The 13239-nt window shown below is 38.7% G+C and overlaps 1 long non-coding RNA gene across 1 annotated transcript in view; it reads right to left on the reverse strand.

Annotated features, from left to right (window-relative positions):
* Positions 1 to 482: 482 nt before the first annotated feature.
* The window catches only part of LOC106559720, a 32073-nt gene continuing 19316 nt past the window's right edge, over positions 483 to 13239 (reverse strand). Inside the window, exon 3 of the long non-coding RNA XR_005353858.1 lies at positions 483 to 837. This is a non-coding gene — a long non-coding RNA (uncharacterized LOC106559720). The remainder of the gene's footprint in view (positions 838 to 13239) is intronic.

Raw genomic sequence — 13239 nt, forward strand, 5'->3', positions numbered from 1 at the left:
ATGGCTATTTTCATTCCTGTCAGCATATCTCTGAGATGTTGTCTCTACTGTGAATATAACTAAAACAAAATATAGAAGAGGTTTAAATTTATCTATTATCTTCTGCAAGTTGAACTGTCATCAATTCAACCTAGATTAAATAAATTAATGAGCAATAAACAACCTCAATCACCATGTTAAAAACTTTAGATATTGATACATACTATTTTTAAAGTATGCAAATAGGCTTTTATTGTGGGGAGTCACTATTTCACTAATAATTCTTTTTAGTCATAATTGTAAGTCTATAAAAAATTATGAGTATAGTAGCAATTTTCTGTATATATTGACTATCTGTACATCTTTAATGAACATTTACAGTTTTAATTTTATTTTGTTATTTTTCTACATTAGATTGGTTCTTACGAAGTTAACTAAAATGTAATCTTATGTTTGGTGGATTTCATAATAAAATACTAAGACTTTATTTTGAGAGTGTTTATTTTCTATTTCATTTTTCTACTAATTTATTTTTATTGCTTTTTACAAAAGTATTAGTACAAGGTGGATTGGGAAAAAATGTAAATCTAGTCCTTGCCCCTTAAGAAGCATTCCTATAGATGGGTATAGTCAGAGAAAGCTCTTTAGGGAAGAATAATAAAAGGCTAAGAACTGCAGCCTTCCGACTTCCCAAATGTCTCCAAAATTCGTGTCTTTCTATGCTGATGCTTATAGTCACCACTGTGGTTCAAACTCCAATCACCCACAACATGGACATCAGTAAAAACATATGCTCCTGGGGAAATTCTTCCTTTCCTTCTTCCTCCTCACATCTTCTATATCTCTTCTGTATCCACTCTGAAAAACAAAACAAAAACAAACCAGAAAATCATACACAGACCTATTTCTCTCTAAAATTCTGGAATGGTTGTCATTGTACCACCTTCCGGATGTTTCTTACAGGCTGCCTTAATTTGTCGAGTTTTTAATATGTATGTGTTTTTATATACCCACGTATATTTGTGTGTGTGTGTGTGTGTGTGTGTGTGTGTCAATAGAAAGACTACATATTACCATCTCCTAAACTAAATTGTAAATTCTGTACAGGTATGGCTTATATCTTATACTCTGCCTCCAAAGGGGTCAGTGTACTGCCTTATACATAGCAGGTATTTCATAATTGTTTGTTGTTGATGGCAATGCCATAATAAATCTAACAATGGATTCTTTCATTTATTCTCTTTTTCTGTCTCACTCTCTATACAAGAAAGTCAATAGAACTTTATTAAGGCTTATACTACTTTTTTAGAGAAGAAGCTTTGGGAACTCAATTATTGATTCACCAAACCACAGGATGTCTGGGCAGAGAGAAGACCACAGTGGTCTGGTGGGTGAGCTTGCATGGACATGTGTACCCCGGGACCCTCTAGATATACCATTTACCCCATGTGACCTTTCACCAACTCATTGCTCACTTCATCAGCAGTGAAGCAAAATCTTTGCTTTTACTAGTTTCTGAGCCTTTAAAAGGAATGCAATAGACATCCCCCAGCACCCCCTGCTTATTTAACAATTACAGTCTTATAGAGACATCCAATTAAAAAATGTAAATAGCAACGAGAAAAAGTGTGCACTATGCTTGCAGGGTGAATCTTGGCTCGGAACTGGAGACCAAGTGAACCGTTTGTTTTGAAAACCAGAGTTTACAATTCTCTCAGTAATGTAAGTATTTCGGAGTAGGCCATTTGAATGCTCATTCACAACTTTATCTGAAACTTAACAACTGTGTTTTTGTCTCTTAGAAAATATCTTATGCTTGAAAGAAAACTGCTAAATTTCTTTTTAACTGTGAAATAACTACCCTCAAAAATAAAGGAAATAATTCATAAGTCTAGAAATAATATTAGATTAGGAATAAAGATCCAAACTGCAATGATATAATGTTTAAAATGCAATTTTAACATAATTTGAAAATAGCTTAATATTTTTCTGGTGGAATGAGGTTCTCAGAAGGAGACTTTCAGGAGTTGTGCATAGTGACTGGTTTGGGTTCATTAAATTCCAGAAACAACTCCCAGGGCTGATTTTCAACATCTTTCAAATTCCTTAGATCACTCTTCTATATGTTGAATTCAAAGCAGTTTGCAAGAAGAAAACTCTCAGGCAGAGACATGGAAGGAGGAGATAAGCGTTGGGTTGCAAATGCTTTTCAGTCAATCAAACCCAAACCAGGTTCCCTTAATTTTTCAAACCTTGTATATTTTAAGGAAATTTAATCCACATGTGTCTTATTCACTTACAATGAAATCATGGAATTTTAAAAAACAGCTGTTTAATGTCAAAAAAGCCATTTTGATATTTTTGCTTCCTCCAGTCAAAACCAGAGCTGCACTTCTCCATCAGAAATTGATTTCAGCATCAAAGACTGGAATTCAATTTGAAACTCTAAACCTGTTCTTCTGAGGTGAACGTTTAAAATCCATCAAAAAAGTTGTCCCTCAGAGAATTCATAAGCTAGGGACAGATTTTGCTCATTTTAAGTGCTCAACAATAGGATCTGGGACTTTTATTTGGGGACATTTGAAATGTCAAAAATCTTCTGTTTTTCAAAAGGTAATAGGGTCAAGGAAAAACTGGTGTTGTTATAAGAATTTTCCATTCTGAGCGATCAGGTCAGTTCACCAAATATTAATTAAGCGGTATACTATGTTTTCTCCAGAGAAACAAAACCAATAGGTTATGTGTGATTATATATAAATAAATTTATCAGAAGCAATTGGCTCACACAATTAGGGAGGCTAAGAAGTCCCAGGATATGCAGTTCACAAGCTGGGGACTCAGGAAAGCCAATCTGTAGCTCCAATCTGAGTCTGAAGGCCTGAGAACCACGTGAGCTGATGGTGTAGTTCCAGGCTCACATGTAGAGCTGATGTTTCAGTCAAGGCTGAAGGCTGATAAAGCCCAATGCCCCAGCTCAAATGGTCAGACAGGATGAGACCCTTCTAGTGAACATTTTTATCCTGGTCATGTCTTCAACTGATGAGATGAGACCTACATTAGGGAGGGCAATCTGCTTTATTCAGTTTATGGATTCAGATATTAATGTTATCCAGAAACACGCTCACAGGACATACACAGAATAATGGCGGCCAAATGGCGGCATACGCTGTGACACTGTCAAGTTGACATTAACCACCAAAAATATGTCTAGCACAGCATTAGTCATCGGAAATGCTATGCTAACAACGTGTGCTTTGTCCTTGAAAAGTTTGTAGTCTAGAAAAGAGAGCCAAGCATGTAAACACAAAATTTCAATGCAAGGTCATAAATGCAATAAAGGGTAGGGTAAGAGGGCTTAATTCCATCGAACTTTGAGGAGGAGAGTTAGGTGCCTAATGAGAGAAAATTAAAAAAATAAAAACTTGTTTTTTTTTCCCTTTATACTACTGCTGTATGATTCAAGTAATACGATAATGATAGTCTTTATCTATTAAGCCAGTAATCTGTGCCTGGTAGAGTATTCAGCAATTTATCTTGAATCCTTAGAGCCTGGGGGAGTTGTTGCTACCATCATTTTACCTTTGAACAAAATGAGGTCAGGAAGATTCAATGGCTTTTTCTGGTTTCCCTGGTGGGATTCAAATCCAGGGTCACTTGGGTGATTCAGAAGTTGACGTTCTTTTCACAGTTTTACATAGAATGTTTACAATGAGATTTGTAAGTTTACCTTTTTTCAACATAGTAAAATCTCATTGTGATTCTATTTTTCCATTTCAGTTGAATTTGAAAGATACTACATCAATAAAAAGTGTTCTGAACTTGGAGCACAGAAGGGACAATCTGAAAGAATGCTAGCTCTGTTGAGAGGGAGAGTGATTGCTCCTCTACTAGTATAGGCATCATGGTAGATTTCCTGAAGGGAAGAATGAAAGTAGTGTAAAGAATAGCAATGGAAACAGCAAGATTCCCCACTAGAAAATGCACGTGTAAGCATCAGCCATCAGTGAGAAGATGGTCTCTCCAATAAAATGACAGAAGCGAGCTCCGAAGGAAATTTTTAAAAAGGAGTCCAATCATACTGAATATGCATGGTGGTGTCAAACACTTGTTGTGGTTTACAGAAAAATCTGATTCCACTCTTGCTCTTTTTCTACTTTAGATTCTTGAGGTCTCCCCTATTAAAACTTTACTCCTGCTGACTACTCCATTTCTCTCCTTCCCTCTTCGTCATTCAGTCACTACTTGTGCTCTCCTTAAGGCTGCATAAAAGAGGTCTTTTTCCATCATCTATAACAAGGAAGGCAACCCATTCTGGCATTTTATTTTTTTAAAAAAAGATTTTACTTATTTATTTGAGAGAGAGAGACAGAGAGCAGGAGAAGGGAGGAGGGCCAGAGGGAGAAGCAGACTTCCCGCTGATATGGGGCTCGATCTGGGAACTCCAAGATCATGACCTAAGCTGAAGGCAGTGCCTTAACTGACTGAGCCATCTAGGTGTCCTTCTAGCATTTTACTTTTGAAAACAAGCAAAGCAAAACAAAAATAACGTGTCACACCCTCTTGGACACAATCTAAACTCACGTTCACTCATTTGTGAATACATGTGAATATATGCCTACCTACAGAAAAGTCTATTTTATGACAGGAGAAAAAAGGTAAAGCATAATCAACAATTGGAGGAAAATGAATAGGTGACATGTGAAGTTCTAGGCTAATGAGGAAAAAATGTGAATAGGAGTGTGAAAAAAATGTGCTGGATGGTAAGGGTGGGTGTATGAAATCTGAGTTGGTGTCAACAACACACACATCCAGCCGCTAACTGCTTAAGTGAAGACTTACAAACCAATGGCCATGACTTCTAACTAATCCACTCTTGATAACATTGCCAAGGGTTTTCTTTTCTTTTCAAGCCTTGAAGCACGTGAAATAATAGCACGAAAGTCTTCTGTTCTGTCAGCTGGTGGAGACTTTGAGATTTCCCATTGCAAAGTGGAAATCATGGGTTTTGAATTTGGGCTCAAATCTCAGCTTTCTCCCTTCCTGGGGATTTCTCCACATTTCAGTTACCTCATTAATTATTATTGCTTTGGGAATGGGTGGCTAATAATGCCTGCCTCATGAGAGTTTTCTGAGAAGCAGAGCATCTTACACAAACAGCTAAATAGACAAAAACCTGGCACATAGAAATACTCAACAAAAAGCAGCTGGGAGTCGCTATTATTTTTACAGTGGTCAATACTAGGGTATGAGAGAACTTTATGAAATAACTCAGCAGGGCTTACATTTATATTTTTACTATACAAAAAAAAAAAAAAAAAAGAACACAGAAAGAACAAGGTGGAAGTGCTTCCTTGCTAGGAGGTAATTTATGATGGTCTCAAACACTATGTCTGCTATGCTCTGGTCTGTGAAGAATAATCTTTTTTTTTTTTTTTCTTTTCAAAAATATCCCTTAAACGCTAACAGTGCTCTTCTTTTCTTATGCACAGATATCAATGGGAAATTCATACTTAGAAAAACTGGCTCCTTTGTGTTACCAAGAGTCAAACTTTTGACTCCAGTAAATGAGTGCTTGGAGGATGACCTTACATTTATGAAGGCAGAGAGAGGAAGATAAGAAATTTAATTATAAAAATAACCTATTTTCAGGTTCCTACATGCATTAGCATAATACATGTAACTCACCTTCTAGAATATTTCATGTCAACAGTATCACTATTATGAAATTAATTCCTATGTGATCCGTCTTATTTGCAAGGTTATTGTGAAGCCTTAGATACTCTCAACATTTCTGAGCATTAGTTTTGTATCTGAAACTTGGGATTAGTTAGATCTATTTCAGTGTTATTGTGGATATTAAATAAAATAATAATTATTAGGGGCACCAGGGTGGCTCAGTCAGTTAAGCATCTGTCTTTGGCTCAGGTCATGACCTCAAGGTCCTGAGATTGAGCCCTACATTGGACTCCCAGCTCAGTGGGGAGTCTGCTTCTCCCTCTCCTCTGCCCCTCTCCCTGAACATGCTCTCTTTCCCTCTCTCTCAAATAAATAAATAAAATCTTAAAAAACTAATTATCAAAATATTAAGCATATTGTTTGAGATGTAGTAGGCAATGCCCCTAAGCGTTAGAAAATGCCCCTAAGTGTTAGAAAATGACTCGTAAAGGCCTAATGTCCTGTTGCCTTGCCTTGCCTTGCCTTGTTTCTAATTCATCAGATTGTCAAGGATATAATTTAGTAGAAACATTTAATGCTTTATCTCCATTATGTTCAAATCACATAGTCAGATCTCTTTAATAACTTTCCATAAGGTATCTTTCTTTACTTATCTGGGAGATAACCCTAGATCCTGATTCTTTTTAAAGATTTTATTTATTTATTCATGAGAGACACAAAGAAGAGGTAGAGACATAGGCAGAGGGAGAAGCAGGTTCCCTGCAGGGAGCCTGATGTAAGACTTGATCTCAGGAGCCCATGATCACAACCTGAGCCAAAGGCAGACGCTCAACCATTGAGCCACCCTGGTTCCCCTAGATCCTGCTTTTATTTTTTTTAAATTTTTATTTATTTATGATAGTCACACAGAGAGAAAGAGAGAGAGGCAGAAACACAGGCAGAGGGAGAAGCAGGCTCCATGCACCGGGAGCCCGACGTGGGATTCGATCCCGGGTCTCCAGGATCGTGCCCTGGGCCAAAGGCAGGCGCCAAACCGCTGCGCCACCCAGGGATCCCAGATCCTGCTTTTAATTTAAGAGTCCTTACAATTGAAAATAGATGAATTTTGAGGGGGAAATTATGATTAAAGAGAAATTAATGTGAGAAAGAAAATGAGGGATTTTATTTATAAAGAAAACATAGTAAATATAGATCATTTTAGACTCTGAATTATCAATATAAAGATGAGTGTTTGCCGGCAACAAATACCTTAACAGTGCATAAAGGAGAGAGAAAATTTCCTTTTTTCATCACACGTGAAAAGCTAAAGTTCTTGCCACTAATTATCAGTCTCCTGATAATTAGAATCATAGGATGAAACTGGGTTGAAACCAAGGACGTATCCTACCCTGGGATATTAGACTTTTTCTTCACTCCTCCTCTCTTGATTATTGCAATAAGATGCTGTGTTCTATCCTACCATGGAAAGGAAGGTGGGGCACGGATGTGATGGGAAGAATTTATTTAAAAAAGATAAGCTGGGGCAGCCCGGGTGGCTCAGCAGTTTAGCATCACCTTCAGCCCAGGGCGTGATCCTGGAGACCCAGGATCGAGTCCCACCTCAGGCTCCCTGTATGGAGCCTGCTTCTCCCTCTGCCTGTGGCTCTGCCCCCCTCTGTCTCTGTGTCTCTCATGAATAAATAAATAAAATCTTAAAAAAAGAGGAAAAAGATAATCTGTTGGGAATTCTGGGTTAGTATCCCAGTAGATGAAAAAAAAGCATTAAAATCATTTGTGCTGGCATGAATATAGTTTGAAAAACTATAAATTAATTACCAGGTGGGTTCTGATCATTAGAAAGCATTGAGTAAACATCTGTGTGTGGCACTGTACAGAAAAATCAAAAACAAAACCCAAAAAACTAAACAAAAATATCCTGCTACCTGTATATAATTCTGGACTGTTTTTATAAAGACATTGATAAATGTAGTAAGTTCCCAAAAGTCTACCAGTTCGGGTGCGCCTAGGGTGTGAAGGGTGTGAAGGGGACCCAGGAAGTTCGTGACCCATACCCTTTAAAGTGAGGAGAACTACAGGTGTCCAGAATGGCTGCCAGTTAGGGACTCTGGTGCCAAACAAAAGCGTTCTGGCAGAAACAACTGCTGGGGAAGAGCAGTTGGGGCTCTTTTCTAATCCATGTCTGAGAGGGCAGATGACAGGCACCTCCTTTGACACGATGGGAGAAGCAGAGTCCAGGGTGTTTAACATTCATTAGGCGCCAGATACTGAACAGATCATGTACAAGAAGTAGATTTATCCACGTGAATGGAGTAAGTAATGTCTTAAACAGGCTACATAATTTGAAACATGTTGAAGACAGTTTCAAAAAGACCGTCCAATTTAATAAATGTCAACCAAAAAAGGAGCATCGTTAAATGGGGGAGGGGCCAGAAAGAAGATAGAAGTTTCTTTGTGTTCCTATGTTTCTCCAGGGTCACACAAAAGTAATCTTTTGAAGGCATGCAATGTAACTTTTTCCTGTGACTTCTTCAACTGAGATGTAAAATGATCTTCAGGGAGTCTCAAAGTAGAGAATTAGGTACTAAAATAAAGCGGCTTCCTGTGGCTGTTTGCATCCAGCTTTATAGCATAACTTGCATTATGACCCTCATAAAGACCACTCCAGAGAAGAGGTCCTTGTTAAGAAACCTGCTTGCATATTTATCTTTCAAATAGGTAAATTGTCAGACTGTTCTTGGATACACTTATTCCATGATGGAGGAAGAAAATCTTGAATCATTTCTTTTTGTAGAGAGATGTTTTTAAGCTGACTGAAAGGATTGTTCTATCTTTGCAAAGGTAATAGTTTTGCAAATAACTCTAAAATGCCTTTTTTAAAAGATTGTTTGAGAGCAAGAGAGAAAGAGAGCACAAGGTGGGGGAGAAGCAAACCCCTGCTGAGCAGGGAGCCTGCTGCGGGGCTCGACCCCAGGGGCCTGGGGTCATGACCTGAGCTGAAGGGAGGTGCTTAACTGACTGAGCGTCCCAGGCGCCCCTAAACCTACTTTTCCACTGCTGCCACTCATCATTATATGCAGAATGACACCATTTGATTCTGTACTGCTTCTTAGATTGGGAAATGGAAGGTTCAAGTTCATTTCGGTTCTAAGATGTCATAACTCTAATAACCTTGATAATTGTTTCCTAAGAGTGAGTCAGTTGAAAATTTTGAAGACCAAGTCAGTAAAATTGTTTATGTGATTAGCAGCGACCTTAGCTGCAAGATGTGAAATGCTGATTTCTCAACAGAAAGAGCCTCCACGTGCCTGCCAGTGCCACAAGCCCTTCTGAGAAGAGTGGCTAATGCAGGACGACATTACGTGTAGACAGCTCCTTGGTAGCATGCTTACCCATAAGTGTGGCAGGTGTCTTACTTGCGCTTAGAAGTGTCCCAGAAGTTGAGCTGGTTCAGTAGGTATGGGGCAAATCCTTGGTGGTGACTCTCTGACCCGGTCAACCCTGTCAGCCCCACCTCTGACCTGCTAAGTCAGAGACTGAATCAGCAATATGTGTGTTAACAAGCACTGCGGGTGATTCCCATACATGCTGGAGTTCGAGAACCACTGCTCTAGACTCTGAAGCACAGAGGAGGGGCATTTAATTCACCCTTGCAATTGGCAAAGGCTGCTGGAATGACGAGTCATGACCTTGGATAGAAATACATCAGGGGAAGAACTTGGCGTGAGCGTTCAACAGAGTGAACAGTTTAAGAAAAAGTATAGAGGCACTTACTCCATCAAAGGTGTCGTTCTGAAGACGGCATAGACAATGTGGACATGCAGGAATAATGATGGGAAAGAGGGAAAGCTGTAGGCCAATTTGTTGTAGACCTTGTGTGTCACGCAAAGTCTTAACATGTTTAATGAGCTACTGAAAGTAACGTGGATAGTTTAAAGACACCAGATATGTTGTAAAGCACACATAAGATGTGGTAGGGCTATAAAATAGAGAATGGACTCAGTAGTTCCTTATGAGGTATAATTACCAGGCTTTGGTGCTTGATTGAAAAAAACAGAGAGAATAATAGGATGACTAGCAGCTTTCTAGGATGGGTGACAGGAGGGTGGTGTTGTCACCACATGAGATGTGAGGTGCAGGAGGAGAATGTGTGTGCGTGCATCCGGGCATGCTGAATTTGATTTGCTATGGAACAAGCTTGAGGAGGCTGATATTCGGTAGGAGATTCAATATTTATCTCTGCAGTTCTAAAAAGAGAACAGTCTTGAGGTTGAACAGTGTATTGAGTCATCGAAACCATGAAAATAGATGAAATTCCTCAGGGGTACCATGTGAAGTTATAGTTTTGTTTTCCTTAACCATTAGTAATAACCTCTTAATAATCTGATAGAACTATTGATCCTCTTCTCAGGGAAATTCATTTACAGGTAAAACTCTGGATATAATCTCCATATTCATGGACCGCCTCCACTCCCCGCTGAAGCTCCTTTTCACTTGTCTAGAGAATCCAAGGGAAGAATGCTTGATGTAAAGTTCCAGTTGCCCTAGAAGTGGTGACAAAAATCATGGCAGCTCGTAGGGTATGTGGTAAGTGCTTAGTATATGTTAGGTCACAATAATAAAATAAGTGTTTATTTATTCAATTCTCCAAAAACCAAAGTAAATCCTCTCATTTTAATTTCTCTCCTCTCCGTTTTCATCTTCCTTTGCTCTTCACAATACACCCTTGCTCCTGTAGGAGAAGCAAACCAAGTAAAGTCCTTCTGTCCACACAAACCAAATCCCTGGCTTTGTTTCTTATGTATTTGAATCAGGGACTTGTATCGTCTGGTACATTATTTCCCGCAGAATACTGGTTTTGAATCCAGACTTTATAATTAGGTATCTTAACTTCTGAAACCCAGTTTTCTCATCTGTGAAAAGGGTGAATGATTTCTCTTGCAGAATAGCCTCAGGTTTAAATAATTCAAGTATTGCAGAAACATTAATCAGAAAACTCTGTACTCTTCCCCAAGATCTTGATCAAGGCTGGGTCTGAGGGAAGGGTCCATAAGGAATGATTAAACATTATTAGGTTGCCTAATCATCCCAGGACTTTTAACTAGATGGAGGAAAAAAAAATATTTACTAGCTTTCTTCTCAGAGAACATACTTGTCTGTGGTTGGGAGGAAATACTTTGATAAGCTGCATGGAGTGTGAGGTGAGATGCCTCCTTCCCCCAAGGAGTATTTTGAGTAAAAACAGATGGTCATTAAACTGACTCCCTGGGAGGGTTGGTTCAATTTAAAAGGGAGCTTTAATTTGTTGTGTAGGTTGTGTAGAACTGAGCTATGCCCCATCACTGACTTTAACTTTAAGCCATGTGGCTCACAGCTTCTCCTCTAAGTAAATGCTAAATAAATATTATTTTTAATATTGAGTTAATATTGTGCAAATTAGTGAGCACCCTGCATCCTTGGGTGTTTGTTCCCAGTCTTGATATGGCTAAAATATTAGGGTGAAGTTAGTCACCGGGGTGTAATTGGGTTCTTCTGAAATGGTGCAATTGATATGTCATGCTTCACTGAACTAGATTTCTAGAGCTAGGGCTTGCTCTGATTTTACTTTGAATCTTAGCAGAATTGACACCATGTTCCTAGCAAAAGTTATGAGTCTGAGGAAGCCTGTGGGGGCTGACACAAGTCAAGAGCATATTTAGGTGTGTGAAGTCAGCCCTATCTGTAGTAATTCATTCTGGTTTTTATACTTCTGGGGAAACTTTTTTTTGCAGAGAAGAAAGGTTCAAGTGTAAACTGTTTGGAAACCCACTTGAAAATTTGTGAGGTTTACACAGTTGCAGAACAAATAAAACCATAACGTGTTTCTTAATTTACATCATTGATTTCGCGTAAACTTCAGTCTTAGAGGATTTTTGAAAGTTATTCCCCCTAGGAATAATTCCTTTCCGGCCCTCCTCACCACCCACACACCCCACCTAGTCTAGTTTCCTTTTATTTTTATTTTTATTTATTTATGATAGTCACAGAGAGAGAGAGAGAGGCAGAGACACAGGCAGAGGGAAAAGCAGGCTCCACGCACCGGGAGCCCGACGTGGGATTCGATCCCGGGTCTCCAGGATCGCGCCCTGGGCCAAAGGCAGGCGCCAAACCGCTGCGCTACCCAGGGATCCCTAGTTTCCTTTTCAATAAGTTAAATCCAACAGCTCCACCTCTACTTTATAGCTGATGTGGCAAATGTACAAAACTGCAAAGTAAAATGTTATGGCTTTCATTTTTAAACAGGAGGACTAACACTTTTACTGATTACTTTCGTGTCAATCTGTCCATCTACTCTTCTGACAAAACCGCATTTCGTGTAAGTCCAATCCTTTTGCTGTGATGGACGGGATGCAGGACTTAACTATATAGTCTGTGTGGAAGATGGATTTCACAGTGAAATGCACCCAGTGATGGGGAGGAGCTTACATTTTAGGAAGTCCAAAGGGTGTTCAAAAATAAAATATTTCTTGATTCTTAAAATGAAGATGAATATGTTTAAATTTTGGGAAGAGAATATGGATAGGTTTCCAAAACAGGAGATTTCTTATTATAGATTCACTGCAAAGGTGACAAACCACTTGGTGGAAAATGGAGCTTGAATCTTTGGCGATTAGAACATCATCTCAGGGAAAATCTACTCTGAAATGTGTACTATTAAGCCCTCTCACAAATCACTGTAAAGATGAGCACTTGAAGGAAGATAAGACAAATTGTAATATATTGCTTATAAATTTACTACACTCTTACCCTTCAAAGTACCTTGAATCAACTTTAGAACTGATTTTGGATCAGAGCCTATGGAAAGATGTACCATGGGCCAACGTGTTCTCCTTTTAATTAGGGAAGACATAATTTAGGGAAATAAAGGTGAATCTTAGAAGCTCTGTTTAATGGTTATTGGTCACAAACTTCCCTTCCCTTTTTTTTTAATTAAAATTAGGCAATGATAAAAAAAGAAACCACTCTGTAGTACAGATTAATTCCCCTAAATTGATCTCCTTTTTTATTTAATACAAGTTACCAGAGGAACTGAATAAAAGGAAGAACTTTCTTAAATTTCCAAGGGTACATGAATGGGAGGTCTCGGTAAGAGAGGTCATGGGGGAAGAGCAATGGCCAGCAGCAGTGAAGGAGGGATTGTAATATGGGAAAATATAAAGAACAAAGAGAAAAATGGAAAAGTACTGTTGTTGTTAATCAACTTATAAGCATTGGTGAACTTTTCTGTAGTACCATACATACACACATGCACATATGCACGCATGTACTGCACAACCGAACCACCCAGTGGTTTCCATTAACCCTGGAAGTTAGAACCATAGCTAATCTGCAATGTATGCACATGGAATCAGAAAGGCTAATGGGTTCCATAGTCATCAGCCACCCTCCTGCTTTGGATCACAGACCAGGGGGCATGGTCAAAACATGTGAAATAAATGCATAGATTACATAATGCAGCTTTAAATTGTAGTTCATTTTAAACAGACCACTGCTATTTAGTAAAATTGTGTGTGTGTGTGTGTGTGTGTGTGTGTGTGTGCTTGTGTT

The sequence above is a fragment of the Canis lupus genome, chromosome 1 (assembly GCF_011100685.1).
Source record: "Canis lupus familiaris isolate Mischka breed German Shepherd chromosome 1, alternate assembly UU_Cfam_GSD_1.0, whole genome shotgun sequence".
Taxonomy (NCBI): Eukaryota; Metazoa; Chordata; class Mammalia; order Carnivora; family Canidae; genus Canis; species Canis lupus.